At 49.2% G+C, this 25,474-nt stretch overlaps 1 protein-coding gene across 7 annotated transcripts in view; it reads left to right on the forward strand.

Annotated features, from left to right (window-relative positions):
* The window catches only part of LOC135898918 (uncharacterized), a 215,214-nt gene that overhangs the window by 58,619 nt on the left and 131,121 nt on the right, over positions 1-25,474 (forward strand). Inside the window, exon 1 of one of the 7 annotated variants that reach the window (XM_070529534.1) lies at positions 10,855-10,881. The exons of the other annotated variants lie outside the window; for them this stretch is intronic. The gene's annotated coding sequence lies outside the window, so the exon portion shown is untranslated. Of the gene's footprint in view, positions 1-10,854; positions 10,882-25,474 lie in introns of those variants that run through there. 7 annotated transcript variants of the gene reach the window in all.

The following is a 25,474-nucleotide window of genomic DNA, read 5'->3' on the forward strand; positions in this document are numbered from 1 at the left end:
GTTACAATCGTTTGTTTGGTTCATGTTAAATGGCAATCTTGGCAGCCGAATGCATTGCGACAGGGTACGTATAAGAACAGAAACAACGCGGTAGCTTGACCCTACATCTTTACGCACACTTGCCGCGTTCGCATACGCAGAGAGAGAACGAAAGAAGGAACGATGCTCCTTTACAGGCCACGTAATAACGCTACGGACCGCAGTGCACGCGGTGCTTACGGACAATAGTAAATACGAGCCGGGACTAAGTTCACGCCACTTTGCTACCATCCGGGGCACGCGGAAAAAAAAAAAACGAGGGCAAACGAGTAGCCAGAGCATCACTCGCATCGCTGCCTCGATCGAGCGTTGAAAGTCTTATGACGAACTGCGTGACTCGCTTGCACGATATCATCGCGAACTCTCAAGCCCGTTGGAGATGCGTGCTCAAATCTTCCTCCCGCGAGTGCTGCATCTTATAGCAGCCACCTCAAAGCAGTGCACGTTTCGAAAACAAGGCACCGGTTCCCACGAGAGATCATCAATCATGACAGATCGCAGCGACGAAGAGCGCAAAACGGAAATAAACAAGTATGATTACTGCTTCCCGTAATTCTTTTAAGTTATAGTAAAGCACTTTAAGACGTATATATAAGCTACAGACTCATCGTTCTCAATTAAATATTAATGCGCGTTCCTTTTTTTAAGAAGTGATAGTTCTGTGGGTCTAATTCAATTGCTGATATGATACAGAGCCAGCTAACAATTTTTGAATGCACACTGACTTTTGCAACGTTATGATTTCGATGCCTGGTGCGTTAAGATTCCATAAAGGAGCGTAGGACGGTGTGCGGGACAAATAGCAATTCCTTCTTTCTTTTCAATCACAGCGAGCGGCACTTTTTTACCAGCTGTATCTCTGCAGAGGCACACGACCGAAGGAAGGCTTCCTTTTCGAACTATAGTAACCTGGTAAACTAAACTCCGTTCACCTGAATTAGCGCCAAAATCTACCGCCACCAGAAACCTGCCCGTTCACCTCCTCCGTTTACACCGGCATATAGCACGAAAGTAATATACCGAGCACGATTCCATGTGCAGAATCGACAGCCACGTATTCCAGGCGCACACAACCGGCGGGTGTCTTGAGAGCACCTCTCTTTAAGCGACGTCGGAACCGGCACGGTAATCGGAAGAAGCAGAGACACCGAGGCTTCCAACGCGCCCGCGCGCGCCTCGCCGAAGAAGGGACAGGGTTGCTGAGCCGCTGGCCGACCAAGACCAGCGAGCCACCGGGACAGCGGCCCGCCGGCACGAACATCACCGGCGGCAGAAGCGTCAGCCTCAGCTTCACCTCGAGATCGCGCGTGCGCCAAGCGTGGTCGCTTGTCGCTTGCCTACCTCGGACGATATCCGCCTTCATGACGACGCGGTAGCCCTTGACGACGGCCCACTGTCCGGCGCAGGAGCCGGCAAGGAGCAGCGAGACCACGAGCAGGACAAGTCGTTCGCACCACATGGCTATTCCCCGTTGACGTCTGCTGGCCAGACTGACTGGGCGACCGAGACATCCGCGCCGTTTAACCGCTTTCCCTTTCGACCGGCGGGGCGGCAAGAGGGCTCGTTCCAGTTCTTCGCCCGCTTCCCCCTCCTCGGCTTTCCCCTCGCCCGCAGGAAGACGAAGGAAGACGCGCCGAGGCTGTTCTCACCTGGACCCAACGCCACTCTCGCTTGGGGCGCCGCTGATGTCGCTCTACCCACATCGCGGCTGCTGCCGCCACGGGTGCTGCCGGCCGGGCTGCGGCAGCGGCCGAACGTTCGCGGCTACCTGCTGCGCCTTTAATGCGGCGTTCATACAACACTTGTCCAATGAAGAACTCTTCGCTGCGACGGACCGTGGCAAATTGGGTGGCTCGCTAGGAATATTGGTAGCTCAGTCTACCTGCTCGGGGCTTTTGAGATCGGGGGAACCACTGTCACGTTCCTCGTAATAAGTGTCCACGGTAGTGGTGTTGCAGGTACAGGTGGATTTAGCGTTGCAGTTTCGTTCTTGGAATTTATTCCCCCGTAGTTCACCTGAGAGTCACTGCTACCTGAGAAATCTGTTATTTCCTGGAGTCGCAGCCATAGCGAATGCTACGTGGTCCACTTCGCATCTGGAAGCTCCTCCTTGCGGACGACACCTGGGGAGAGTGATTCGCAAAATGTTAACTTTTTTGTGCACATTAGTTGTTCGCTTGTGGAACCGCGGCGTTGTTTAACGTAAGACGACAGCACCAAATGTTCGCAGATCTCATATTTGCAAACGTTTGATAAATTTATTAAAGTAGTTTCCTTTTTTTCCGCGTTTCATTCGCTACCACGGCTTCCAAAGATACATTTAAGCGCAATGGCGAACGTAGAAGTGACGTAGTTTCCTCTTGCCTGGGAACAACCGACCAATGGCTGTCAACGCTGATGTCCAGGCGCACTTTATTTCCGCATCCTTGCGCCCATAGTGAGCAGCGTCTGTACGGAGAAGCTACACCTATTGTCGTGCCTTCTACCATGTACTTCTTTCCGAGCGCCGATTTCAAGCTTCAGTGACTGCTGCACGGCTTTGCGCAGAGCATATACGTGAGGGCCACCCGTAGAGCCGGTGGATGTTTGCAGATTTTTTAAACCTGTTTTAGTGACGACATGCCCTAGCGAAAGCGCCTTTTATATCTCTTTGTTTGGACCACTGCTGTATATAATTGCCGCACCTCTAGGAACGAAATGGCAGTTGAAGCGGCTGACGTCTATGTACGAACATACGAGGAGCGTTCGTAAAGTTCGTATTATTGGCTTGATGCAATTGAGACAAAGAAATGAAATTTGAGTAGAAGTTTATTTTTTCTCTACATAATCTTCTCCCAAGTTCACGCACGTCTGCCAACGATGGACGAGCTGCGGTGGACCATCGCAGTAGAACTCTTCATGTTGAGATTTGGTTTGGTCTGTTGCCTACGGATACAGCTCAACCCACTATGGAGTATCGTCCATGAATCGGGCGGCAGTAGCTAAAAAGCTCAGGAAGAGCACGACTTGAACGACCACTTCCTTGTCTTTCCGAAAATGTTCCCCGCGCAGTGTTCTCTTCGTGCGAGGGAAGAGAAAGAACTCACTTGGTGTAAGGTCAGGTGAATATGGCGAGTAGGGCAAAATTTCGTAGCCTAGGGACGCTGTATGTGTCACCGTAGCCTGTGTTGAGTGAGCCTGTGCATTGTCGTGGAGCAGGCGGACGCCTTTCGTGAGCTTTTCTCTGCGCTTCGCCTTGATAGCACCTCGCAATTTGGCGAGAAGCTCGCAATAGTATCTTCCTGTGATAGTTTGGCCTTTGCGGCCGTAATATATGGAGAGAGCAGCACCACGGCAGTCCCAGAAGAAATGAAATTTGAGTTTGACCTTGCCTGATGACTGCGCAACCTTGGCAATTTTTGGCCCGAGTGACTTATCGTGCTTCCGTTGTTTGCTTTACAGTTTAGTTTCTGGGTCATACTTGTCCACCCAACACTCATCCACAGTTATCAGGTGGTCGAAAAGGTAGCCAAAGTCGCTTTCGCAAGGCTTCAGCATTATTGCGGCTGCTTACTTCTGCAAGTATTTTTTGCATTGGTGTCAGCAAAGACGGAACCGAGCGCGCGGCAACGGGTGGCCACTTCGTTCTTCGTCGTCGAGACTTGTTTGACCGCACTGAGAATCGTCTGCGCCATTTGACAACAGTGTCATAAGCTCGGGCACTGTCACCGTGCACCGTCACCAGCTCGGCATGAATCCTCCTGGTATCTTGCCTCTTCAAATACAGAAAACGGATCACTGCACGTGTTCCAACATTCCCGATGGATGCTGCCATTGTTGTTTTGGTGCCCCAACTGTGTTGCACAGTAGTGTATAGAACACAAATTTTATATTGCGCTGCAACTAGACAGACGCGCACTCATTTTGATGTCTATTGCGTACGCATATTATATATCTATGGCAGTGATAATACGAACTTCATGAACGCCCCTCGTAGTTTAGGCACCAGTGCCACAACTCTTGAACCTAACAGAATAAAGAACTTGTTGCTGCGAAGTCATGCTCAGGATTATGTCACTGGTGGAGGAACGAGAAAAATAGCGCAATATTAAATATGCTTAGGCCATTTGTTTCGGGAAGTCCGGATCCTTGCTGCACTGAAATCCCAGCATATAAATTTTATGCCGCGAAGAAGTCATGCGTGATTTCTGAATGAACTGCTCGAACATGCTGCAGTCCATAGCGATGTCGTTGATATAGTGACTGCGTGATGGTGGTAATCAATACAAAAGCAGGAGGATGCACATCGTCGAAAACCCTTGTAGTAGCGACAGGGGATGTCGCACATTGTTTTATGCACGTACACAAATAAAATAAAGAAGAATACGTGGAGCCCAGTTCACAAATGACAACGAAGTTCCCAATTCCATAAAGTAACTGTTATCAGGCATAACGAGAGCGATGAGGTCATTCAAATTCTGTGAACCTGGCGCAGCTAACACGCATGGGCGGTACCGCGTGTTTCCCACTTCGCGACTGCCCATGCATGCTCGGGCACGCACACGAATCTCACTTTCGGCGTAGTTTCACCGTGGGTGAGGTCGTACTGTAATCCTGGCCGAAATGCCGTCTGTGTGCCTGGCTATTAAAGAGGACATCCTGTGGTACGTATCGCGGGACGTTGTAATATCGGGTGGGGCGCGAAGTGGGCGCTCCGGCGCCGTACTTGCAACAGTTTCTTGTGCTTTTCGTTTCAGGCTCATATATATAAATGCGCATACCTGTACGAACTACTTGCGCGTACTGCCGGATGGAAAAAAAAGAACGTAAAAAGAAATCGAAAAACATGCGAGATCTAAGCACATCACCGAAGCCCTGGATACGCAGACGCTGGCAAAGATTTCTACAAGCGATATCTAATTGTACCTAACTGCAGTTCATTTCATCGTTTGAATTGTTTTTCTCGTTGGCATTCAATTTGTTACTTCAACTGGCAGCCGGTTATCTGTTATACGTATCACCATGACCTACCTGCAGCTTAATTTCTCCTTCCTAATGACAGCTGGAATGTCAGCCACCCGTGTCTTCCCTTTAACCTATACTACTATCTTGATGTCAGATATTTAGCTGTCCACAAAGCTAAGCGGTCGAAAACGATTACACTCGCTCATGGCAGTACGGACCCGCCATGGTTGCATAATGGCTATGGTGCCGGGCTGATAAGCATGAGGTAGCGGGATAAAATCCCGGCCACCGCGGCCGCATTTCGATGCGGGCGAAATGCGAAGACACCTGTTTACTTAGATTTAGGTGCACGTTGAAGAACCCCAGGTGGTCCAAATTTCCGGATTCCCCCACTACGGCATGCCTTATAGATCGTAGTACTGGCACAGTTTTTTTCTATATGGCTATACGGCCTTTATCACTTTCCTTACGCCGCTGTCCAATCGAAGTATATGTAGCGACATATATGCGTGGTTATAACATATGATTACAGCGTTAATTTAGAGCACGATGTTTTATTTTGGCTACTTGAACATTTGGACTCCACATTGACTGCACGGCTCATGGCTCCTGCACTTGGGGCATGCTGTTATGCGTCACAAGTTACGGCACACTGTGGGCTTTGTCCTTCCTGTAATGACACCGTTGTATTCTTGTCACCACACCGTAGGTGCGCGCACAAGCGTACTTCCACGGCGGCACGCGCACCGACGGTCCTTCCGTTAGTACTGTCCCAGCGTCGAAATGCGTCTAATTATCTCATTCTGGGCCTCTAATTAAACTTACGTCTCGGTCGAGCCGTGTGTAGACGGGCTTGTTTTAGCCTTGCTGCTATGTTAAAAATAACTGTGTGCGCTTTAATTGCGAAACGCTTTGGCAGACGTCCTTACCTCGTTCGCGCGCACGGTCCTCTTCACCCGGAGAAGCATGGAATATTTGCAAGCATATGCGGGGCAGCACACCGTCGTAATGTCGTCTGGCAGCAGAGGAAAGTAGTCGTTTATATATTTTTTCTGTGGCTACAGCAGGCAGCGATAGTACGGTCTCAGTTCTCACAGTTTGGCGACACCGTTAAGATGTACGGGAGGACCGGGCTTCTCTTAACGTGCGAGCGTTTCGCCCACATGCAAATACCCTGTGACCCACGTTCTGGGATGTTGTCGGCTACGGAAGTCGCAGAAGGCAGTGTCAAAGGCGTTCGGTATAAGTGACGCTCATAGTGGGTACATTGCTAGTCTTTGTGAGGGAAGAAGAGGTAGGTTGTCCCTATACTACACTTCGTTTCACGATAACTTCGCGTTGGAGTGGGAGTATACAAGTGGCATCGGCCAATCAGGTTCACTTGTTTTTTGCAGCGTATTCCTGGACAACAGCACCAGCATGATAAGTCGCAAGCGCACTCTTAATAGTTGAGAACGACAGAGCGAGAGCTCGAACAAAGTGCATTGTTCCTCTTTTTTTTTATGCTGTTCAGGACAGAAGAGCTAATGTGACGAAAGGACTTCTTGCGTACAGAGAAGCGATTACGCTGCACAGTGTCCGGGTGATGTCTATAATAGGTATACCTTCAACGCTTCCCGAGAAACTTGAACAGTTTATGACAAGGTCCCTGGGTAACTGCTATAGTTGTCGAGGTAGACGCATGCTGGAATATAAAGACAAACCTCAAGGCTCTGCGCTTTGAAACATTCGATAGCGACAAGGTTTGTTCCACATGTTCAGGTTAGTGCTGGCTTCCAGAAAGCTTGCGGAAGGGCACATAGTAAAAATTCAGCATACATGCTACAAGATTGCGGCAATATAACTGATAAGGAACTTGGGGAAATTGTTCGGAGGCTCTTTCTTAACGATAAATTTACGAAATGCATTAATCAAACATGAATGTTAAAAACTTCTGTATGCTGCCATACTCAGTGATCGATAAAAAGTAAAATTGCATTAAGGGACGAGTAAACGCCACTAAGGCACATTTTTCGGATATTAATTCGTGGCCATAACTGGGAAATTAGACTCAAACAGCAACTGCAGCATTCTCGAGCCTCATACGAAGTAGTAGACGTGGTCAAACCAGACGCCCAGATGTAGAGGTCATCGGCAAAAGTAGATGTAACGAAAGCGGTATAGGGAACATTCTGGAGGAAACTTTTCATGTTTGAAGATAGTAGTATCTGAGCTATGGGTCTCCTACATTTAGGGAACCATGTAATGCCGTTAGCATTCATTGCTGTTGTCTGACAGTACACATCAGGTCCACTAACCATGTTGTAATTGGGACATTGGAAAAAATTCCGTAAAGTCCTGGTGACGAGGAACACCGACGTACCGAGCAAGTATGTATCGCCTTCAGTCTTTCAGCAGCAGAAGGTATAGGTTCACAGGCAGATTATGTGGACTCGAAAGCTTCGGTGGAAGCTGAAAAGTGGCGTGAACCTCCAGTTGGTGGAATAATCTCCCATACGATTGTGCTACGTCTGGCTGGTGTTGGTAGAGCGCCAAGCCTTTCAACATATGATAATCGCGTTGAGGAACATGTTCGAAGAATTCATGTTGTGCTGCTCTATGTACAAGATGCAGGCTCTCAAAATGAACTCCAACGCTGTTATCCAAACTTATCTAAACATTTTGGAACTTCTACGTTAATGTAGCCGTATCTAGATCATCGACTATGCTTGCGTGTCCGCACCTCAGTTCAGCACGTCAGAGAATCTATCCAGGTTTCGCCAGTACCACGTCGAAATCAATTAGTTTTCCAGAAAGCTTGAAGGCGCGCGTGGTTCTTGGCACTTTGTCCTTAAAAGCATCTTTCAGGTTACGAATCAAACCGGCCTCAGATGAGTTCTGCATGGCCGTATAATATATCTGTTTCAGTACGCAACTCTTTGAAATCATGGTGTTCACAGCGTTATGATCCAGATGCAAGTGTAAATATAATCGTTCACACGCATATAAACATTCATGAACTACGAAATTGGCTCGACGAAACGCGATGAGACGAAAGCCATATAAAGGTAGTTGTTGTGAGCCTAACCGCGCATCTATAAAATAAATTGTTGCACAGGCTCGCGCAGCGGCCGCCAGGTACTCTCTGTCGGTTCCTGCGTGGCAGACGCCCACTGCGCGCTGACGTGCGTCCTGCAGGACCTTTATTAAAGTTTTTCCAATCCAATTACGCCTCGGTTTTCGAACTTCAATAAAGTTACTGTTGGACATCGAAGTCCTCGGTGATAATCTAAAGGCCGGAATAAGACGCGAATGTGTTTCTTGGAGCACCATATTGCAACGATTATTTTCATTCCTATGCTTCTTCATAATTGACTCATAAGATGCCGACATGGCATCACCGCTGAGATCAGTGACGTGGATGGATAGATGGATGATAGGAAAAAAAGAAAGACTCGAAGGTGAAGTGTCTCCATAATACGCGGTCATTTATCTTTTTTACTCAAATCCACTTGATGGTAATGAGTAGGCATCCACAACAATGAAAGTAATATGACATCTTTTACATTTAAGCCAACTTAACGATCGCTGGTGACATTTTAATCAATGAAGCGTGACCTGCCGAGTATTACTAACAAGGTTGCAGCGAACAAATACTACAATTATGTCCATTTCAGCGTTATCGTTAGATGCAAGTTTCGTATAAGGATAGCCTGAATAAAGCCGTTAACCTTACCCTACAAGATATGATGGCGGCGAAGCGATTGCCAGGCATAACGTAATGGAAATCCGAGATACGCACATGGATTTCTCTTTAACTTCACTGAAACGTGCGTTCTTGCTTTACCTGCTCCCAAAAGGACAAGCGGTTTGTGGTGCATGCACATACAGAGTTCTCGCTCGCACTGAACTCTGCGTGTTCAGCTGTTGCAAGCTGGCGCACTACTCGGGTTGTAGAACAGCCAACAGCCGAAATATACTTGCGACCGAATCGTGGGTATAAGTTGCTGCGATCTGCTCTTGGTTCCTCTTCGGCAGGAGTAGCGCGTGTGTGAGAGAATGGGTAACATGCTTCGACCGCTTGACAGGCTCGGGCATGCGCCATCCCTATGAGCAGCAAGGTTTGCCACTTGCAATCTGCAACGTTCCCTCGAGAACAGCTGCGCTTGGCGATAAAAGGGCAAGGGTTGCGACGGTAGCAGAACAAGGTGTCATAACACCGAAGTGATTCTTGAAGGTCGCCGTTGGAGGCGTCGTTCCCTTCAAATCTCTTTCCGCGTGGATGTGGTGCGCACATTCAAGGCCGCGCTCTCCAGTAGTGTTAATAACATTCGTGCCATGTACACTGTGTTTCTCACAACGCTAGATGGGAGGTGAAAGCGTGAAGGGCACCGTGGTTGCCCGTTAATCAACAACTTCGCTCTCGCGTGCTCCACATTCGTGGGTGACAGGTAGCGGCGATACGAGAATGCAACGTCAGTTCAGCGCGCTGTTGATATCACGGTGTTCGCCTAAGGGGACGGTTCACCTCAGACCTGGCTCCAATTTCTGTTATCCATGCAATTCCAAGACCTTCATAAAGCCAATGGGCTCTCATTAGGGCGATTGCTGCACTGATTTGAATCAATTCTACTTCGTTAAAGGAAGTACAGTCCTATGCAGTGACGGAAGCAAGAGTTGAATGTAGACCTTACATCTTTCTTCTCATGTAAGATCTCAGAAAGTGGAAGGGAACGAAACGTTAAGGACATAATCTAGGTAAATTTGTGAGTGATAGACTCGGACGGATTATATTTTGTGAGCTACATTGATTAGATTGCTTAAAGCTGAAGAAATCGACGCTTTTTGTCAGGCTCGGCAACGTGCCCTTATTCCTGTCATGGAATTTCGAAAATCGATGTAATCATTGTAAAAAAAATGACATAGAACGCGATTCACGACGGGAACAGTATTCATGATTCTTTAGAAGCACAGTTGCTTATGTGACGATCCGCAGTGTTGCTTTAAGAACAATTTTCAAATTTTCAACGTGATATAACAGGCCTAGATCCAAAACCTGCTTGTATGTGCGTTTTTGTGACAGTTATACCCGCTCGTTGTCTCAGACAGCCCATGCTCTAATCTCTGTCCTAATTGTTGCTTGGTTGTATGTGGTGTGTGCAAACTGAGGTTAGCCTTGTGGCATCGTTGAAGTTAACAGGAGGCGTCAGCTAATCAGGAGAAAGATTATTGAAATGCACTTTCCAGCAAGCCTGTGTGTTCTTCGTACCGCAGCGTTCTCTGCTTCTTGAGCAAAGTCTCGAGTGCAGGCGTGAGAACTAGACAACGCCTCCTACCTTTGTCTCCATGTCGCGACTCCGCCATATTTGCATCAGTAACCGTTCTGTCACAACGAACGAATGTTTCAGTTGGTTCCTTTCTTTTGGGCACATTTAGTGTACACGTCGGCGAAATGTGAAGAGAACGCAGACTTACATGCTGTTACCAGCATCAGCTTTCTCCTACCACTATGGTTTTTACGAAATTGTCGTATTGATTCTGATTCATGTGAAGAGAGAGAAACAGAGGAAATGCAGATAGGTTAGCCAGAAAAAAAAATAAAACAGTATGGAATATATCCAGCAACCGGTGAAAGGGAAAAAGGGTTTTAGGAGATTGGAATGCAGAAAGACGATTAGGGTGATATGGAAAGCGGCGCACAAATCCTGAGACGCCACGCATCACTATCACACTCATCTCGCAGGCACGTTGACCTCTCGACGTTCAAGCACAAGCCCTCCGGACTTGCCCCACACTGACGATACGCCCGTCTACAGCAGCTATCGCATGGCCGTCACTCGTGACCTCCGACTACGCGTACATTTCCCTTGACGTCTCTGCAGCACAGATTCATGTGAAGCCTTGCAGAGCGACAGTACGGTAACGGAAGTGCCAATACCGGACGCCTACTGTCCTGTCTGTCCTGCACTAATAATTTCTCACCGCTTCATTTTTTACCCCGTGTCCCTTTCTTGAGTGCAAAGTTAGCGGGTTACAGTAATGCTCTATGGTTACAGCAAAGCAATTCAGAGCTCGCTGTAGCGGTTGTTATTCATTTTTCGCCTATGTGTGAAGTTGTGCTTATACCAGCGCGCATACTTTGATCCCTGCGAGAACGAAAGGGGGCGAAAAGTAATCGCCCTAGTCTACTAACGGTCACTATGCTGTCGCTGTGGTTGAAGCGCACTCGCTGAGCGGGCATACCTTCCTCTGCCCATTTCTCACCTGTTTTACAACTGCAACGGTGCGCGAAGATGGGTTGAACGAAGGGGTAGAGGCTCGCACCGCATTCTACATTATGTGCGCTCGTCACATGCAGAAACGTCCAAAAGAAACTTGCTTCAGATCATCGGGCGCGTGTATACTTTGTATTAGGTTACGCCGCGAGCAAGGCTCATGGGGGCACGTGACCTTTCTTTGCCGCAATCAATCTTGAAGGCGCGCTTCTTCCGCAGGGGCGGCGGGGCACTTCCGACGTGGCATGTTCCCGTCGTCGCTTTGGTGGTTCGTTCCGCTTAGCGCGTCGGCCGCTCCTCGGGCTCGCTAAAGTTTTTTTTTCTGTCAAGGCATCGGTCGTTCAGTCAGTCCTCTCTGGCTGCAGGAGATTGAACTTCTCTCTCTCTCTCCCCTCATATATCCTAGCGTTACAACAAGCAAGCCTACAAGACGTGAACGAAGAAACGAAGTCGCAGCCAAATTACTTTTCTATGCTTCGTTCTTTCACTGCCATTTTTGCTGTACAGAACGCTTCTTGGCTACGGAAGCTGACGGCTATAGCCGCCTGCGAGCCCACGGAAGCCAACCGCAAGTGCGCAAATAAAGATGGGCAAGCGAACTGCACGCAAACAGGCGTGCCGTAGTTCGCGCAGGCTTACTACTACGCGTTGTTGATTTTGCGCGAGTAAGTTCGAGCTGTTCGAGTGAACTGATCTTTTTCTTACTGACCCCCCTCTTCTTCTCCTTCACCTCCACACCCCGTTCCCGCGCCCCGGAGCTAAAGTGGAGCGGCAAACAAACAGGAACAGAGAGATGGAGCAAACAAACAAACATTGATCGTCGGGAATCGGCGCGATCTCGGCGCTGCCGGAGGCGACGTGGTCGTGTCAGCGTCGCGCGTGCGTGCGCTGTGTGTGCGTCAGCGTGTGTGTGTGCGTTTGTGCGCGAGCACGCCTGCTCCCAGTTCGATGGGACCTCTCGTCGATGAAGACGACGCCGACGACTAACATCTCTTGCTGCTCAGGCTGAGTGTGCAGGAAAACGGTGCTGTAGGCCCGAGGTGCAGGCGGCGGTGACGGTTGTGTAGGGCACGATCGAAGGGGGAGGCGGCGTGAGGTAATTTCGCGTCTTCGGCGGGTCCGAGCGAGGTCGATGGAAGCGACATTTGACGGAGGAAGAAAGCGGTGGAGTCTGCTCAGAGAAATAAAAGGACTGAAAATGATGACGCAGCGCGAGCAACTGATGACGCAGAGAAGTAAAGGGGCAGGACGACGGCAGTAGAACAGTGGGAACATCTTGCCGCTGCAGACTTTCGCACGGGGAGTGAGGTTAGCCTGCACGTTGTCCGCGTAGTGAGCAAAAACAAAAAAAAGTTCGACGTGTAGAAAATGGGGGCGAATATTCGTGCTTTCGATGCTTGTGTGCGCGACTCGCCCGACCGAAGTGGAGCGCAGGCGAAGTTTCGGACGATGGTCCGGGTTGTGGGCGAGGAGGAAGGGAGAACGCTATGTGGCTTCTCCCCCGCCCCCCCCGGTCTGTTTATTTCTTTATTCATTTTTTCTCGCCATAGCTGAGAGTAGCGCGCGTCCCAGTCGTAGTGTGTCAGGTCGGAGATTTTTACGCGCTTTTACGCGCGCAGGCAGCGTGTGAAGCGCGGTAATTTCTCGTCGACCGCTCAGCGGAAGCGAACGTTAGGGGAAGATGAGTGCCTCTGGGTCACAAGCGCGCGTCGAGCACCGAGTCAAAAGCGAAGGAGTTCTTAAGTGATGTAACTGCCTCCCGGTGCGCTCGTTGTCGCAGTCGCGTGGTCATCGGTGGGCCGCAGAACGTGCAGGCGCGCCGCCCGGGCAATTATTTCGACCCGAAGCGCGTCCGGAACAAAAAGTTCGTCTACTTGGTTGTCACATTTGCTACTCCGGCAATTCTCACACTCTATTTTCTTTGCTATCTCTCTCTTTCTTTTCTTTGTTCGAATGTGGAGCCGTATGGCGCACACAAGGTGGGCAGATATTGAAGGGTATATTGCGCTTCTGGACTCTCTGTGAAGGACCTGAATCCCAACAGCTGTTTCGGAGTGTCAAACGTTTATCAGTTTCAACTTAAAGGCGCTCATACAACAGGCCTTAAGCTGGGCAAATATATCCAGATTTCAATAAAGACAGCATTTCTATCTTACGAGGGGGCATCTTGCTCCTATCATAGTAGATCGTATAGGGGCCTTATCCGATGTGGCGTGGCCTTTGAACAACTGGATTCGGCAATCGCACAGGGTGCTGGCCTTTCTACGTGGTAACGGTCCACGAGATTTCGAAGCCGTTCATTTCGGCAATGCCAAACATTAATGCAGCCTAACTCGTGCAGTGTGTTGTTGATTTGCCATGAATTCTGGAGAACCATCCAAGTGAAAAATCTGGCCTCCACGTGCCAAGGCACCGCTCGGCTGCTTGGACACATGATGAAACACAAGTAGTCACCTCTACGCTTCGCCGTTGTTTTGAATCGCCCGAAACGCGTTCCAGGGCTATAAATGTGCGGGGATAGTAACAACGAGACCCTCAGCCTCGCCCAATCAAGGCAAGTCGCTCCTTCTAGCGCTACCCGGTGAAAGTGCCCGTTTGGAAATCACTTTTAACTCGATGCCAGACACTGCTGCTCGATTCAATTACAAAGGCCTTTCGAATACGCGCACTTCCCACACTTGAAAACACCTTTCCGCGCGTTTTGACCAGGGATTCGCGGGCGCAAATTTCTTGCTCTAATTATTCTTGTGAATGATCCTACCGGGACTGTAGCCGGCAAATGTAGGATGGCATTAAACTCACGCCACTTGCTTAGCTGTCAGGAAGCCAGTAACCTGCCTTTTTACTGATACGCGCGCAGTACGAGGTATTGTCCAAAAGAACGAAGAAATAATAATAACTAACTAACTAACTAACTAACTAACTAACTAACTAACTAACTAACTAACTAACTAACTAACTAACTAACTAACTAACTAACTAACTAACTAACTAACTAACTAACTAACTAACTAACTAACTAACTAACTAACTAACTAACTAACTAACTAACTAACTAACTAACTAACTAACTAACTAACTAACTAACTAACTAACTAACTAACTAACTAACTAACTAACTAACTAACTAACTTGGAAAATCCGCATTTAATAATAATTAACGGTTCAATCTGCATCTTCTTATCTAGGACAATGCTTCTTCCTTTCCTTTAACTGTGTGAATCTTGGTGCTGTGGCCACTACCTTAAGAAGGCCTTGCTTTCTCTTGACTAGATATGCCGCCTCGAATAAGAGAAGTCCACTTGTTGAAACGTTGGCTCCTGCTTTCTCTTTGTTCTCGTTTTGCCCATCGTCTTGAATTCGCATCTCCCGCATTCCCGGTGTTTTCCCTGGATTTCCGGAGCATTTAAGTCATTTGCAGGCTTTATTGGAAGCCCCGAAGATCGAGAATATTAAGCTGAAGCTCAAGAAGCGTCACTCTCCTCAGAATTCTATTGACTATCTTAGACATAGAGTTTCTGAAGGCACAGTGACACCCAAAAAGAGCAACGTTGAAACAGTGCTGCGATTTACAAAACCGACGTGTCAGAAAGGCCTGAAAAGATTTCTAGGGACCGTCAATGTCTACCGGCAGTACATTCCCCATTTTAACAATATCGTTTATCCTCTTACGAGACTGCTACGCAAGGACACACAAAGGGAATTGGGCGTTCAATGTGAAAAGGCTTCTAAGGGAATGAAGAAATGTCTAACCGAACAGCCAATATTTAACGCTGACAAACCATGCGTTGTTTACTGCGATGTCTCAAACGTAGGCATTGGAGCTGTGCTGGAACAACCAGATGACGAAGCAAACGAACACACTGTGGCTTATTATTCACGGACATTGCTGAAGCAAGAACGAAATTACGCAATAACAGAGCTCGAATGGTTGACCATACTTGACGCTGTCCACAAATGGCGTTGCTACCTGCATGGAAAGCCTTTTACTCTCATAACCGTCCATGCTGCTTTACAGGGGCTTAAGAATACAAAAAATCCGCACGGGCGCCTATTTCGGTGGTCTTTAAAGCTATCTCTGTACGAGGTCAACATCCGACAACAGAAAGGCAGCGATAACATAGAAGCAGACGCGTTTTCTCGGAGTCTGGTCATACAACTTCTTTCCGTACCAGAGCGAAAATCACTGAAATGTCCGTCCACATTACAAGCACACCATCCGAAATGTACTCGCCATTGTCAGCAGAAAGGAAGTTAAGAAAATATATGTACCTCACGCCCTCGACTGGGACTTCTCGAGAAAGCCCACCGCCACTTTGGACATGCTGAAGTGAACAAAACCTTGCAAATATTTTCACTGCAGTATTACTGGCCAGAAATCATCAGTGATATGTTTCTAACTACATACGTCCGTCATTGCAATACGTCAGAGATGCAAAGCGATTTGGGTCACTGGAGTCTCTGTCACCTGCAGAACAATCTTTCGACCTTCTCGCCATGGACACTATTCGTGCATGGCTTTCCATGATACGGCTTGGCAAAGAAGTTCATTCACTTGGCGATAGATCACGCCAAGTATTATATGTGGGCGTTTGCTCACATAAGTAAAACGTCTGATGCCTACATATCTTGCCTAAAAAAACATCTTCGCTGCTGGAAAGACGAAGAAATTTCTCTCTGACCGTGGAACAGGATTCACCGCAGGCAGATTCAAGCAGTTCTTGAAACAGAACAACATTCATCAGCTCTTAACATAGTCTCAGCATCCACAGTGGTATGGCATAAATGAACGCACAAATCAGACTTTATTGACTCGACTCAACTGCAGAATGAATGAAGAGGCTCGCAAACCATGGATTCAACATCCTTCGGCGGTGTTGCGTACTCCAGGGTAGCGTATCATACTGCTGCCGAGTTGCAGCGACGCCTGCCTATCGAAGCTCGACCGACGTTACTATTGGGTAGCGTGGCGTTGTCGGCGGGCTGCAGGCATCCGGCAGACAATGGCGACCGGGCAGGGACGAGACGATTGTGGTGGTGGTGGTGGTGGTGGTGAATTGTAGCAACAGGCGGGTTTAGCCTGGCGAACAAAGCCGGCAATTGCTCCGCCCGAGCGTCTCGCACAATACCGCTGAAGGGTTTCACCATGTGTCCATCAAACCAGTCTCTCTTAAGAACTCGATGAGGAAACGTGAAGTTTCTTTTCGGGCTATAACTGATCCCGCGGGAAATATAAGGTGTTGCAGGCGCGCATGCGGAAGGTTCTTGCTTTGCAGATTCTTCAGGAGAGTGTCTCTTTCATCTTGGAATTGCTGGCAGGACCACAAGAAGTGCTCAATGTCTCCTGTCTCATTGCATGCCGAACAGTTCGGAGAATTGATTCGCCCCGTTTTAAATAACCAGGCCGGTGTATTAGCAGATCCTGTCCTTATTCGATATAGAAGTGTGGCTTCCTCTCGGTGCAATCGCTTGGTTACGCAGGGCATATGCGGTGGAACCCAAAGCGACGCAAAGTGATTTCGAATGTCAGATTTTTGCACTTGATTACTCTTTGGGGCCTTGATTTTGGGAGGATGATAGAGCGCTGCGTATGCAAGCGCATCAGCTTTTTCGTTTCCTGAGATACCAATGTGGGAAGGAATCCATTGAAACTTTACTGTGAAGCCTTTGTTGTTGAGCTCTTTCACGATGGCTAGTGATTTGCGTTGTTCCTTCGACGAGACGATTTCTAGTGCGAAACTTGCACGGTTTATTCAAATGTTGTTGAAAGATGATGAGAAGAGAATGAAGAGATGTAAAGTACATTTCGGAGCTCCTTAAATAGGCTCTCTACAATCGTGGGAGGCATCTTGCTTCCGTCGACGTCACGTGACCAGCACAGAGTCAGATTGGCGGAAAGAGGGCCCCGCCTCCGGTTATACCACGCCCCTTGGTGGTACCGAGCCTCCTGGAATTGTAGACGCTTGTCCGTCTCTTTTGTGCGTTGCTGGTTCGTGGAAGTTCTCCTGTAGAGTTTGACCGTTCGAGAAAAGGGCCCCTCTAAAGTCACACACACACACACCAAAGAGGCCTGTAAACACTGCGGGGCTTACGCAAGACCGGCAGACACTCGAAATGGTCATGGCGAATTAGGAAGTCACGCTTCATTTCGACGAGGCATGGTGGGTGAAGGTCGGGTGAAAGAAAGTCCTTTCTGCACGAGGTGCTGGATGCCAGCCGTAGCAGGAGAAGTGACGCCTCATTTCGACGAGGCAGTGCGAGGGAAGGTCGGGTGAAACTCCTTTCTTCTTCAAAGCATTCCTTGTGCTATCTATCTATCTATCTATCTATCTATCTATCTATCTATCTATCTATCTATCTATCTATCTATCTATCTATCTATCTATCTATCTATCTATCTATATATATATATATATATATATATATATATATATATATATATATATATATATATATATATATATATATATATATATATATTTGTATCTAACCGGTTTCCCGCCTAGCTAGGTCACTGGGTAGTCAGTGGTCGAAAGCGTAGCGCATCGGGCTGCTGTGCTGAAGTAACTTTGCATCGAAACCAACCATCAGATCAATCTGGGTCACTGAGTCTATCCCAGTGTATGCATTACGTGCCATTGTTAAAGGAAGCTCTTTCAATGTGTACATACGTGCCGCTCTTCAACGAACTTCTTTCATGCCGACATGGTTCACTGTAGATGCAGGACTGGGTAGTGTTACGATTGACGTTTATCACTGTTCTACCCGACAAATAATGCTTCACCAGCGAGCGTGCAGCTATGAAAGGCCCTTCACGTTGCATCGTCGTTTTCTCAGGACGAGGGAGCTAGCGACTAAATCAGCGTCGCCAAAGCTGACGGGTGAGATGAGCGCCCGCCTGAACTAGACTGAACCCGACATATACTGTGAGACGCGAACAAAGAAGCTCACTTCGAGGCCATAACAGCCGTCGCCCATCGTGGAAGTAATGACTACCGCGAAGACCACTCTACCGGAACCTGACCCTGACAAGCGGACAGTCACGAATGGCCCACTAATTGATAAAATGGGCCAACGTCGAGAACGTCCGTGGGAACGACTTCGACATCAAGTTCCCTGTTTGTCACGTCGTTGCCTCGTATGCGGGGCCGTTCGTGCAACATTGGGGGCGGAGTCCGGCGGAAGGATTCGGCGTCGTGGGCGGGATTCGGCGAACGGTCCAACTACTGGGGTTGGCCGAGCAGAAGAACAGTGAATTTCCCCGACGAAACAAATAGCAAAGAAAAAGTGCATAAAAGGTGCATCTTGAGTGTTGTCGTGGGGGGGGGGGGGTGTTGCTCCTACTCGTGCTGCTGCTCGTAGACGTAAACCATCATTTATGTAAATTTGTAAATAAACCACATCCCATCTCTTGAGCGTCGGTCGGGACCTCTCGATCCTCCACCTGGTACTTCACCAGCCACGGAGCCGTAATGGCCGCTCGGACACCGAGTCGCAACAACTGTATGACAGCGGTGGGATATACGCTGCCTTAGGTCCCAACAGCAGGCACCGCTATTCCAGGAGCCTCAAGCCGACTTGGGTTGCTGGGTACGTGCGAGTAGGTGTGCGCCGCTCTTCAATGAATGTCTTTGACGTCAACTTGGGTAAACTGGCGTGTGCCGCTGGGAATGTGCCGCACTAAAATGGCAAGGCGACCCTTTAAATTTCTCTAATGCTGGGCGGAATCAAACCCACGTCACACTGGTTTCTTAAGGACAGCAACCCGACGCACTAGCGGGTCACAAATTCACGAGGTATGTGCCGCTCTTCAATGAATCTCTCGCCATCTTGGGTTACTGAGCACGTGCCACTGAGTGTGCGGCAAGTGAGAGAAGAATTCTCAGCGTCCGCAGGCACCGGCGCGCCACGCTTCTCGTCTTGGAGGCCACGTGCGAACTTAGCAGCGGTGCAACTAGATGGCGCAGCGTGTCCAGAAAGACGCGCAGTAGAGGAGCCCGATTGCTACTTGACGCCTTTTTCAGGCGCCATGTAATGCGGATTGCACCGACTTCGCGGTAGCGGCCCTAGATGGCGCCGAGTGTTCTTAGGGAAACGCGAAAGAGGAGTCCCGCTGCAGTGCATGCCTCATACATAACTTGTCTCGACGGTGACAATACGTTGTGTCGCTATATTGATTCACTCCTAGCACATTACCGTCGACGTTCATCGTGAGATGGGTTCTGCCGCAATTTTTTTACATGGAAACTTCTGATGCGTTTCCAAGGTTTTGCATTAGTAACGATACTTACGTTTCTTTTCAACATGAGAACTGTTGCTACTTCTCCTGCTCCAGCGTGGCCAAGACCTCAGTCACGAGGGTTATGTTCTTTTGCTTGCGGGCAAACTTTGTACTCGCCCAAATAAAAATAAATAAAAATGCCCTCTTTGAATCCAGGCGAAAGCTTCGAGAGTGCATTCCATGTGGTTGCCGCCGAAATATGCATAGCGTCAGCTTTAACTTCAACTCTGCGACATTACTTCTCCATGATGTCTCTAATAATCCGGCCGTATATAGTAGTATATTGCTGTGGTCGTCGTTAAGCTTCTGCAGACAGAAAGAAAGCGGGTCAACTTGAGGCTCAAACCAGACCAAGGCGTCGCGGTGCCCCCCGTAAAGGCCGGCAAACAAGGCCGTTGTCGGACGCGTCGGATATACGTACGGCAAACAAGGGCAAACGCACCAGACCACTGGAGAGAAAATCCCGTGGGAGCCCCCGTTCGGCCGTCGACCAATTTCTTCGCCTAAGACGTGCGCCTCTCTCTTACAAGCGGCATCAGTGCAGATACCGGCGGTTCCGAAGAATGACGGGCAAGGCGCGGAGAGAAGCCGGCTTGAGAACAAACCGCAGCTTCTTCATTGCTCCCTCCTCTCGTCCGAGCGCGTGAGCCTGAAGACCAGCAATTAGGCGCGGCGGCTCAGTTTTTCGGATACGCAGCGTTCGCCGGTGCCGCTCCTCTTCCTGGTATCGCTGTGCACCCGGCATGCCCCGCGGCGGCAGCGACCTCAAATGCCGGCGGACGGAGCGGATATCCACGAGTGGTTTGTCCGAGAGCGAGACGCACAAGCCGCGGGGACGAGGACTGCACAACGTGGTACGACGGAAGGAAAGGGGATGGTTGGGAGGGACTGATGAGCAAGAACGGAACATCGCGTAGGCGTTGGCTAAGAAGGAGAGCGAGAGAGACGGGCCGCGGAATCCCGAAGGAATTGGGAAACGTTCAAGAAGTTCGTAATACTACGGCGGCCGCGCCAGTCGCGTCGAGTAGCGGTTGCCGGCAGAGGCAAGGAAGTGCAGAGAGAGATGTACGTTACCAACAGGATTGTGCAACCGATATATACGCGAAGACCCTGTACACGGAGACCTTTTCGCATGACCCTCGTTGTTACTGTTGCTGGTCCTTACTTTCTTATTTTTATTTTTTTCGCTTCCCGCACCTTGAGTGAAAAGGACTGAGAAGACCCACTGCGAGGGCCATCAAATATGACAGGGGGCTCAGGGTACCTTGCGCACTAGAGATAATGGCGCTTGTCGCGCACCTCGCGCAGGCAACCCTAGGCCACGCGCACGCACGCGACGCGAAAGAGAGCTCTTCAGAGAGAGGAGAAGGGCGGCATCATTTGCAAACGGTAACAGCGCCAGGAACATAACAGCGCCAGGACAGCTTCGCCTGTCACTCGAGGGAGACGTAAACGAGCGCTTATCGCGATGGCTCCCGGCTGGATGAGCGCGTATTCCAACGAGAGCGCAAGGAGAGCACACTCCACTCGCCATGCGCCCTGCCTTCCTCGTGTCCGGGGTCTCTTAAGGCCGTGCCTCGCCTCCTCGGTAAACATTACGTGTCACACACACACCCCGCTATAAATGCGCGGCGAGCGGCTGTGCGCGGCGCGCCGCTAAGTAAGCACAGCAAGTGTTATACAGGTGCGAGCACATTGTGTGTGGTCCGTTTAATACGAGCGGAGAACAAGGAGGCCTGGCTTTTCTGACGTGCCTCTTGGCTCTCGGTATGCGATACAGCTCGAGTGGCTTGTTATGCCGAGGCGGGCAAGGCTGATTTGATTTACGAATTACCGCCAGGGCAAGAGTGCTAGTGCTGGCTATATTGCTTGTGTAACACATACACCGCGCGCTCAGGAAGCGATTAAAAATAAATAAAAAATAAATATTGCATTAAAAATAATAAAAAAAACGGAGATTTTTCTAAGACTCGCTTGTTGCTGCGATCACGGAAATTTATGTGATACGAATGGGCTAACTGTTTATTTGACTGGAGCTCAGCAGAACACTGCTCGAGAAATCATCTTAGGGTGCAGGATGTAGCAGAGCAATTAAAGCCAGTAAGTATTGAAGCCCTGCTAAGTTACCTCCAATCCGAAGGAAAGCATAACGCTCCTCATATTTCTGTCCATATGTGCAGCGAAAGACATTGGCGCTCTACACATAAATTTTTCCCACGGCGTTTCATACGCACGGCCAAGCACGGAAGCTTGGAGCGTCAATGTGTTTTCCAGAGACAAAGAGAGCGGGTGCAACGAACAGCAACTAGGTTCGCATCTAATTTTGTTTTACTGCAATGCACTGGGGAAAAGGGGGTAGAGGAACGGACAGAGATGGCAAGCTTGGGAAGAGACTGCTGCACATGCCCGGTTGTATTGGCACATAGCCCAATATAAATGGTTACTAAAACCACTAAACCAGTGATCGTCGTCCTTCTGTGCTAACTAACTGTGCGGTCGTTATTGAAGAAATTCGTTATCCAGAACTCTGAGGACTTCACGTGGCTTTACTTATGTGCTGCGAGCTTTAGAATGCAACAGGGTGCACTGGACCCATATTGTACTTATTGAAATATTAGCGGTGCTCCAGTTGAACACAACGCACAAGGAAGAGGCAGATTCGTTATCGGTTTTTGAAATGTGTGGCACGCCCTTAGCAACAGTTTGGAGAATAAGGAGCCTGTCGAACATCTCTGCTTCTGTTCCCTCAGCGAAGACCAGCGCCAGATCACTTACTGGAGATCACTTATTAGTGATACAGGCATGATAAGTCTTCTCGCAGGGTGTGCCAACATTGCTGCAACCCGTCTGCCTTATGTGAACCATGCTTACCTGTAAAAGTTCGCTCCCCCATGTACCTTTTTATGTGTGAGCCTTAAGTGCGTGTGCGACACACACACACACACACACACACACACACACACACACACACACACACACACGCACACGCACACGCACACGCACACGCGCACACGCGCACACGCGCACACGCACACGCACACACGCACACGCACACGCGCACACGCGCACACGCACACGCGCACACGCACACGCGCACACACACGCGCACACACACGCACACACACGCACACACACACGCACACTCACGCACACACACACACTCACGCACACACGCACGCACGAACGCACGCGCACGCACACACACGCACGTACGCACGCGCACGCACAACGCTTTGCAATGTGGTGTATCGTGGATCTGAGACCTCAGAGAAGTGCAACGTAATGGCAGCGCCTCTCTATCTCGCATTTACCGCCTAAGTCGCCACTGACTTTTCTTTTAAATCACCTCTCACGTAAAGCAGCCGTTAACTTTACTTCGCCACGTTCGCACAACTATGTTTCTGTTCCACGTTACTGACCGGCTCAGATCGGTCGTGCCCGTCAACTGACGTTTCATGCCCGCGACCGTTCGAGTCGCGCGCGCGCTGCCGGCATGGCCCGATGCCCCCGTCGGGGTGTGAAGGACAGCGCGCATTCCAGTTCACTTTCTTTTCTTCGCGAGATGTGAGCTCTCGGACGTCGAAGGGCGCAGGGCGCGGTCCCCGCCCGCGTGCCTACAGCGGCATCCAGCGTCTGTGGGTCGACGCTGGATGCCAAGGGTCGCGCCCGTCTCAAAACGCCCGGCAGAGTCTTTTCTTGTTCATTCAGGGTCGGCCGCTCCGTGTTCTCGAATGCTAATCGATCGACGGGTGCAGTTATTTCGCAGGCGCCTGCGACTGAATCGTTTGGGGAGGCGTTCAAACGCTGGACAGGTCGCTTAGCACACTCTTCGTGGGTTTCGTGAATCGCGGGCGGACATATTGGATAGCGCTAAAGCACGCTAAAGCACTAAGTCGTATATTAAACCAGGACGCTTCTCAAGCAACCGCACATGGAGCGCTTCTCTGCCCTGTTAATAAACAAGATGTGGGAGGATAAATGAAGACAGCAGGAAGAGAGAAAACGCAGAGGAGAAACGCTGTGTCGTGTGTCACTTGAGGTGTCGTCGTATATATATTGGTGGTTGCTTCGGGCACGTACCAACAAGCGTAAAGCTAGCGCTCTCTTCCATACACTAACTTGACTGGCGCGATAAAGGGGCACATTATGAAGTACGCCGACGCCCCCTCAGCGGAGGCTTATGATTTTGCACAGTTTATGTAAACGATCTCGATTTGCCTGATGGGCACTGTGCCGCTTGGTCACGATCCTATGATTGTCGCAGTTGGATCCACATTCGAACATGTGCTGAAAGTATTATTATGTATATTGACTGTATATCAGCAGTGTGAATCATTTCACATCTGCCCGCGGACCTCCAGGCACGCGCCCAAGTACACGAATGGCTTCTCGAAACTAATTAGACCGAGAACGCCGTCTTATCAATGATCGCCTTGCATAACATAAGTTTCGATGTTTAAGTAACGTGTCACAGTCTCTGTTGTATATGCGTGCAGTATCAATTTATCTATGAGTGCTCTTCGTGGTATAGGGCGACAGCCTACAACCTTACTGAAATTTCTTTCTCCGTTGTCACGCGCGGTGAGGCCCATACATGGCGGGGCGTCAATGTCGACGTAAACAAAGTTAGCGTGATTGAAAACAACGCAAATTATATTACACGCAAAAGAATGGTACGAAGCTGCACTCGCAGTGCATGGTGAATAGACGCAGTTGGTTTGAGCAGACAGAACTTAGAGATGCACTACGCTGAGGATTCATAAACATTGTCACACGCCACACATACCCTTTGTCGTAGACCTATTCTTTCGGCATGCCAGCTTACCGTGTTTACTCGAATATAGGTTGGACACGAATATACGTCGACCTCTTTATATTGAACCCATCGACAAGTTATATATAGGACGACCATATCTCTTTAGAGAGAGAGGAAGAGACATTTATTATTCGAAACAGTGACCCGAGCGAGGAACGCCATCACTCTCAGGTGGGAAGGCTCCTTAGTCCAGGAACCCTGTGGCTTCGACTACCCTCTTGGCCCTGGCGACGAGTTGTCATTGGTCATCCAAGTCCCCGAGGGCGAGCTTGGCCTCCCACGTTTCGAATAGGTGGTTTGCTTCTTGTGCTCGTTTTGCGTCCGCTTCCGGTTGCATTTCGCTGCCTTCCTGCCGCGGGCATTCCAGGAGAAAGTGTACCAGAGTGTCGGGTACGTTGCAGAGTGGGCAACGTACCCGACTTATCTTTAATTACCCGTAACCTGTGCTACTAAATCTTGGTAGTCGATGCCATAACCGGCTTCCTTATCGCAACTGCCATAGAAGTCGTCCTCATGTGATGCTTCACAGGCAACCTCGTGAATCCAAACCACCTCGTCCTCGGGGCCGTCGAGTGCGTTGGATATGCAGCGTTTCTTGAAGCCATTGTGAATAACCGCATAACCTAGTAAGAGGCTGTACGGCGGGCGCAACTGAAGTACTCTGTCAGCTCGGTACTGTTGCTAGGTTTGTTCACGAATATAGGTCGAAATTTTTTGGTCATGAATATAAGCCGGTAAACTAATTTGGGGTAACATTTCCGATAAGATTAATAATGTCGTCCTATATTCGAGTACATTTGGTATTTGTTTTCCAAGGCAACAGCACAGAAGTAGCAAACGTCAGCGGTCTGTGACTGACGCTATTATCATCGCCCTCTTATAGACTCAAAGCACTTATTTGCATACTCTACACATAGGCACTTTTGTAAGTAATATGTGTAAGCGGATACGATGCTTACATGCCCATGACTCATCGCTTAATTCCGCCGCAGACTGCATCACCGCCACTATTAGCTGACGCACGATCCTTGCTTTCTAAGAAATGCAGGCACCAATTCGAAAAAGGACATGCCATTATAATGACGCATCGCTGTCCCGACAACGCTGTGGATTCCCACCGAAAGTGTTTCCATAGCGTAT

This window comes from Dermacentor albipictus, unplaced genomic scaffold, assembly GCF_038994185.2.
Source record: "Dermacentor albipictus isolate Rhodes 1998 colony unplaced genomic scaffold, USDA_Dalb.pri_finalv2 scaffold_23, whole genome shotgun sequence".
In the NCBI taxonomy this organism is placed as follows: domain Eukaryota; kingdom Metazoa; phylum Arthropoda; class Arachnida; order Ixodida; family Ixodidae; genus Dermacentor; species Dermacentor albipictus.